The sequence below is a fragment of the Pholcus phalangioides genome, unplaced genomic scaffold (assembly GCF_987345545.1).
Source record: "Pholcus phalangioides strain wild (caught in Gottingen) unplaced genomic scaffold, Ppha-v1.0 ptg000011l_1, whole genome shotgun sequence".
Taxonomy (NCBI): domain Eukaryota; kingdom Metazoa; phylum Arthropoda; class Arachnida; order Araneae; family Pholcidae; genus Pholcus; species Pholcus phalangioides.
In genome coordinates, this window is record NW_028301604.1 from 16964000 (window position 1) to 16971727 (window position 7728).

General features: G+C 32.4%; 1 protein-coding gene across 3 annotated transcripts in view; it reads right to left on the bottom strand.

Moving 5' to 3' along the window:
- Axs (Abnormal X segregation) overlaps window positions 1–896 on the bottom strand; it is a 54057-nt gene extending 53161 nt beyond the window's left edge. Inside the window, exon 1 of one of the 3 annotated variants that reach the window (XR_016193535.1) lies at window positions 713–865. The gene's annotated coding sequence lies outside the window, so the exon portion shown is untranslated. Of the gene's footprint in view, window positions 1–712 lie in introns of all 3 variants that reach the window. The other 2 variants (XM_089239167.1, XM_089239166.1) reach the window with 2 other exon arrangements.
- Between the last annotated feature and the right edge of the window lie 6832 nt (window positions 897–7728).

Sequence of the window (7728 nt, forward strand, 5' to 3'; positions counted from 1 at the left end):
AGGGTACTACATCCGCCTGCTCCCCCTAGTTGCAGCCCTGGGTGTAACGGTACAGGTTTTCCAAAGTGAAGGAAAGAGACCCGAATTAATTGAAAGATTGAAGATAGTAGTAAGTGGAGTAGCCCCCAAATAGGGGCCACAGCCTTTCACCCAAAAAGTTAATATATAATCACCATGGCCTTTATGACCCTTGAGTTCTAAATGGAAAGAAGTACATCATTCTCAGTAATAGGGCTGAAAAAGTTGTCTGCAAAATCATATAATCATTGACATAATTAACACATATACTATTAGAGTTACGAAAAACAGAACCAAAAAAATCTTTGAAGATTTCAGCATTTTCAAAAGCATCAGAGGAAAATTTTCCAAGGTGAGACACTTATTTGGAAAATAGTCTCAAGATTTCAAGTTTTAACAAAAAGACCAAAATTTTTTTAGGGCTTATATTCAAAGGAATACTTATATGAACAATTGAGATATAAGCAAAGGCAATTAATATTCTATTAATTTTATTTGAAATGAGATTTTAAAATTTAATTTCGAGATATTACTATATTTTCACAAGCAAAAATAAATTTACTCTGTACCAGATAATTTATGCATTGGATAAATGTTTGAATGTCAGCTGGGACATAATGATTAAAATTGCGCTCAAAAACATGGTTAAATTTATGAACCAATTATGATATAATACTGATAGCAACTCACTCACCTTGAACTGCATGAACTTCTAATATTCTCAAATGATATTAAGGAATTGCGGAATTCGAGCTCAAGTTTCTATTTATGTTCCAAGAATGCATAAGGTTAATCCTAAACAAATCGCGCTGCTATTGGATGGACGTCAAACCAGTCAATGCGGACGTCATCTGATCACTTCGACTTGCTATCTCTGTGACTATCATCATCGCAGTCACCTATCGCTAAAAGTATGTGTTAGACACGAATGACTATACGTCCCGAATTTTCCGGGAGAGTCCCGGTTTTTTCTGTTGTTCTTACTGAGAAGAAATATATTCTCCTCTAAAGTTGTTCTCGCTGCCCCGACTTTTTTGCAAAAATTTCCCGGTTTTTCACGTATTTTTGACGAATCCAACTTGACTTTCATTGTTCAAATCAACGATTAAAATTATCTTCCCAACTCAGAAATTACATTACGAGTAGGCTGACCATATTTCCTCAAGAGAAATACGGGACATTGGGATTCAAAATACGGGAAAGTACGGGACATCGCCAATTATTGCCAAAAATGACGCCAAAACCGAACAAAGTCGCCAAATATTGTTGAAATAATGGAGAAATCCCAATGACGGGAAATGCAGCATTACTGCTAATTGCAGTGGATTAAAATGAATTCCACGAAAAAAAAAATTTCACTAAGACAAATGTGGGAGATTCATATACTCATTTATAGTTGTAGTTATCATAATATAATTTATAACTTGAAAATAATTTCAATCTTAGACTTCAATAAAGAATAAAAATTCAAGTAGGATTCGTGCAAAGTACGGGAAAAACCGGGACACTTTTGCTAAAAAGTCGGGACAGCCAAAAAAATAGAAAATACCGGGACTGTCCCGGGAAATACGGGACGTATGGTCACCCTAATTACGAGAATTACAACTACGAATATTTATTTCCCATATTTGTGGTTGTTTTTTTAATCCATTGCAATTTGAGAGAGAGAAGTAGTGCTTCATTTTCCTCAATTGGTGACTTTTCTGTGATTCTAGCACGAATTGGAAACTTTGCTTACTTCTGGCATCATTTTTGGTGATTATTGGCAATGTTCCGTATTTCCCCATATTTCGAAGTCCAATTTCACATTTTTTTTTTGAGCAAATATGGTCAGCCTACATATGACCGACTTTCCCATTTTTTTCTGATTTATTTTTACGATCTTGAGTTTTTGGTAAAAATGTATCGTTTTTCTTCATCAATCCTTTTTTTGCCAAAACTCTATTATTTAGCTTTTAAAAAAAAGGAACCCATAAAAATGATGACATTAATGAAATATGAAGAGAAAACTGTTTGAGAGGGGGAAAAGTTTTACAAAGTTAAAATTATTAATTTTATTAACTAATTAATAATTATTTATTAAAAATTTTAGAATATATTTATTGAGTTTGCAACGTCTATAGCAGTCAGTTCAAAATATAGGTACAACAATAGAAAAATTCCACTGCTTAATTGAATCGCTAAATGTAAAAAGGGGTCATGTCACATTTTTTCAATTTTTATGTTTTGACGGATTCGTGTACTAGAGACGACAACACATCGTTTTATGGTAAAATGGGTCAATTCTCGCCGCCAGATGTTGAGGAAAAACGAACGTTAAGAGTAAAAAGGTGTTTATATAGTCCAGGACATGACCCCTTTTTACATTTAGTTCTCAAGAACACTAACAGGTGGCAGCAGGGTTTTCTGTTTAGTTCATAAGGTTTTCTTCGTTTACATTGCTTTTGTTTCGTTGTTTGTTGACCAAGGGTTGTTGTTATTTGACATTATTAATAAAACGTAGTCGTTAGTGAATCATGGAAGTAACATCAGACTGTTCAGACTCTTCTTCGTGTCAGGAGGAAAATGTCTCGACTAAGCAAAGGAAACGAGGAGTGAGAAATACCTCAGAAAAAGTTACCCTGTGATAGGGATTTCACCCTGATAAAAAGACTTATAAAGAAGAATGAGAGATTGCACACAGGGGATCAAATGGGGATTTGATCAACCAGAATGCATCAAAGTATGCTGTAGTAAGGACATTATCGATTTCAAGACGTGATGGCCTAATCTGTACAAGAAGAAAGTCTTAAGTTTGGAAAGCAGGGGAAAGAATACCCCAAAAGAACAAAAGGTTTTTTTTCTACTGCCAAATACCATCAATTTTTTCTTCACAAAGATTCATCCCATACAGTGGAATGTACACAATACATCAATGGTATTAGTTCACAAATCTTCCCACTAAGAAAACCTAGTGTACCACTAATAATACCCCAAAGCAAGGCTTATTCATCGACAAAACTTCCAATAACCAAAGAAAAAATGAACGACTTGAATAAAACAAAAAATACATCCCAATGGAGTATAACGATTTTTTGGGACCAGATTTTTAGTGCACCAACCATGAGGCTTTTTGGATCACGTGATATTTCCCTTTTTCTTGAGGGACATACAAGGTATTAACCAATATGGCTACTTCCAGTGCGACTCATGAAAGAAACAAATCTAAATTAAAGAAACATAGAAATGAATCGTTTTTTTTTCTTTTTAATGAGAACTAGATATTTCGAAATCTTTTTTTAACTTCAAGTTATCGATCTGTCTGTTTTTCTTTCAAAAATGTTTGATTAAAGCTGCGGAATTTCTTCAATGTAATTTTTATAGGCCCATAATTAATTTCAAAACATCATAAACTATATAAATTGATGCAATTGGATAATATAAGACAATACGAAGACATCAATCCTCATTTGAGAAGATATAAATAAAAAGTTGAAATCAATGTTATTGGGTGGACATCCACCTCAAAAGTGGGTCTGGCTCATTATTTTACATTTAATTTTCTGGTCTTCGTATCTCTAAGTGAGCTCAATGTTTCGAAAATCAAAAATTCAATTCAATTTTTAAAATTATTGATGTGGCGGAAAACCCCACTAAATTTCCGCATTTCTACGCTAAAATCGGAATTTTTTTTCAAAAAGACATGTATTTACTGTCACTTACACAAAGAAAGGGGAAAAAATATATACATAGCATGTTACAGACTGAAGCAATTTTTGATACACTGAGTTACATATGAGTTGACAAGGGGTAACTTGGTTACCCGTACTGACAACATACAATGAAGCTAAAACTAAAAGTCACTAGTGAAATTAGTATTGCTATGTTAAAAGCGCGAAAATAAAAAAATTAAAAAAAGAAACGCATGCATGAAAAAAATATAACATATCAGCAAATCAAGAAAATACATGCACTGAGTATAAAAAATAAAGATGGCGGACAGGAATTTATTTGTAAAAAAAAAAGCAAATCGCTTCGGTGAAACACAATCAAAATGTATACGTTTATGTCTGAGTATTAAAATAAGTTTCAATATTTGGTATGTTAGCAATGTATTGTTGAAGTCGTCATTTGAAAGTAGGAAACGGTGTTATATTTTGCAATTCAATAGGTAAAGTGTTATAAATTTTAGGAGCAATGTAAAAAAAATGTTTGCAAAAAATATTTTTTCTATGTGAGGGAATTTTGAAGACCACATGAGGTCTTTTCAAGGAAACATTCATTTTGGGTGTGCAAAGATTTTTGTTTTTGTGCAGAAAAATTATTGCTTTATAGAAGACAAGTTGTCGTAGGTTTAGGATATATTTATTATAGTATAAAGAAATGTCATTTGAAGTTGAGTATTCTGAAAACTTGAGAAATTTGAATTGAATAGTTATAATTGGTAATAAGTTAGTCTTATAATCGCAGCCCCATGTAAGTAGACCGTATTGTAATGATGAATGAACCCAGGCATAATAAACAGAGCTCAAGAAAGTGTGCTGAACAATTCTTCGCAAATGGTAAAACTTATACAAGAAAAATCTGAGTTTTTTCGTGAAGAATTCAACCTGAGATTTCCATTTCAAATTAGAATCAACGTAGACACCGAGATATTTCCATGAGAAGACCTCGCCTAGACATTGACAATTACAAGCGTGAAGTGAACAACCTGTTGCATGAGATTTGAGAACAAGATTTGAGTTGGGACTTCCCGAGGCAAAAGTGCATAAATTTCGTTTTGTCAAGGTATATGACAAATCATATTATTCTGAGCAAACCAATTGTTAATAATTAGAAGATCGTGCTCAATTTGAGATATCAATGTAAATTGATCGTCGCATGAATAAAGAATTACGGAGTCATCGGCGTATGTAATAATTTTACCGAAAAGTTGTAGTTGAAGTCATAAAATAATTGATGAAAATAATGCAAAGCAATGGACCCAAAATGGATCCCTGAGGAACTTCTCTACCAATGTTCGAGTAAGAACTAAATGAATTGTTAATTTTAACATTTTGTGTTCTATTTCTTAAGTACGATCTGAACGAAAGAAGTGGTTCACCTCGGACACCAGCATATAATATAGTTTACTAAGTAAAATTTCGTGATTTACGGAGTCAAATGCCTTAGAGATATCAATAAAAATAGTTACAGTTCGTTTATTTCTATCGATGCGTCTGTAAGTAAATTTGCAGAAGTTTAGTAAAACATATTCGGTACTGCGTCCCCGCAAAAGTCCATATTGATTAGGAGCAAAGAAATTGTTGTTAAGTAAAAAACTAACAAGTCTGATTTTCATTGCGGATTTTATCAGTTAAAAAAAAAATGGTAAAATCGAAATAGGACGATAGTTGCTCAAGTTATTTTTATCTCCAGATTTGAAAATGGGAATCACAGTAGCACATTTTAATGAACAAGGAATGCTTTTATGAGTGATGGAATTATTTATAAAATTTGTGAGAAATTGTACGTTTTTAAAACTTAAAGATTTTAAAATCTTAGTGTTAATCCCATCATAATCCGAAGTATTCTTTCTACAGATTAAATTTACAACGCTTAGTGTTTCAGAGCCCTCAAGTGGATAAAAGAAAAATGAAGTTGAGATTGGGTTAAGAATTTTTTAAAATCAACAGTATTTATATCAATCAAGGTGTTACAGCTTATATTATTGAAATGAGAATTAAAGTCTTCAGCTAAAATGTTATCGTCAGTGCTATCAGCCAACACATTCTTAGAAATGCTACCAGTTAAATTATTTACGAAAGAAAATTGTTTACTATTTGTGTTGCATTTTTTAAATTCAGTGCGGAGATATTTATTTTTTGAAGTAATAATTTGTAATTTAAGACTTCGAGCAACTAATTTATATTCACATTTATAAAATCATAAAAAAGGATGCCTACAGCACTTTTTCCAAAGTTTTTCTTTGAAAAGAATTAATTCATAAATCTGATCATCGACTCAAGGCTTCCTGTATTTAAATCTTTGGTTTTTATTGAAACTATAATTTTGCTTAATAGAATCTATAGCATATACGAAACTATTATATTGAATGTCTAGATTATCAGAAGAACAAAAAAATTCATAGTTCGAGAGAAAATTACAAACCGATTTATAGTTTATTGAACGAGTTGCATGAATGAGTGTCTTCTTGAGATTTAAATTATGTGGACTAGCAAACTTAAAACTACACACAACTGCATAATGATCTGTAACATCACATTTAAAAATGCCTGATACAACATCCATATGTTTTGGAGAATAACGAACAAATAAATGATCAATGCATGTTGCAGTATTTGCAGTGACTCTAGTTGGTTCACTGTACAGAGAGATCAATCTATTTTCAGAGAGATTGGTTAGATAATCAATGATGTACGGTTTGATCCGATAAAATATCAATATTCAGGTTACCAAGGGCGTAGCCAGGGGGGGGGGGACTTGGGGGTCAGGTCCCCCCCCGAAATGTGAGAAAATGACCGAAAAAAGGGAAAAAGATGGCCAAATCTATTGTTCTGTCACTTTGGTTCCCCCCCGAAATGAAAGTGGTTCCCCCCCTGCAGGTTACCTATTAGTATTAGATTATCAGCAGTAATGTGCTGGATCAAACCCATGAATTCATTATTGAAGTACTCGATTGTATAAGCATGCGAACGATAAACAGCCAAAATAGAGAGATTGAACTGATTACTACGTAACAATACGTATCCGGCAGTTTGCAATAAACGCATTTTAATCTTGTTAAAATTTATCCATTTCCTATAAAAAACGAATACACCTCCAGATCTAGATTGATCTCTGCAACAATAAGAGATTTATCAGTCTCCAATATTATATACATTAATCTCTCTCTCATTTTCAAATATCTAAATTTCAGATAAAATTAAAATATTTATTTCAATCAGGTGTTTGTGAAGAAGTGTAAGCAAATAATCAAAATTCATTCCGATACTTCTAATATTTAAATGTAGTAAATTTAAGTTAGCAGGTGGATGAGAGGGAAAGGTTTTAAAAAAAATTTTGAAGGTCGTCTAGAGACAATAGAGTTTGATTTGGGTGAACATCAACGGAAAAACAGTCTATCTGTCTTCTCAAAGGTCATAGAAAAAATAATTAAATCCAGAATAATTAAATTTCTTGACAGCATTAATTTTTTTAGTGAGAACCAATTTGGATTCAGAAAGGCAAAAAGTACAGAGGACGCTCTTGTTAATTTTCTTTCAAATGTGTATATAGCAGATAACAATAACTGTAAAGTTGCGTCATTATTTTTAGATATCAGCAAAGTTTTTGATACCGTGAATCATAGTATTCTTCTAACCAAACTAGAATATGCAGGAATTCGGGGTTTGCCACTTAAATTTTTCAAAACATATCTTACTAACAGAGTTCAAAGTGTGAAAGTAAATTCCGTTTTGAGTTCTAAAAGACAAATTACACTGGTGTACCTCAAGGATCAGTACTTGGACCTATTTTATTCCTGATATATATAAATAACCTGTGTAACTTTAATTTGAAAGGAAAAATCACTGCTTTTGCTGATGATTTAGCTCTTTGTTACTCTGAAAGCTCTTCAATCAACTTGAGGAATAACATGCAAAATGATCTTAACTCACTAAATATCTGGTTTAGAAATAATAATTTGAAATTAAATATAGATAAAACTAAATATATGTTATTTGGTTCTGG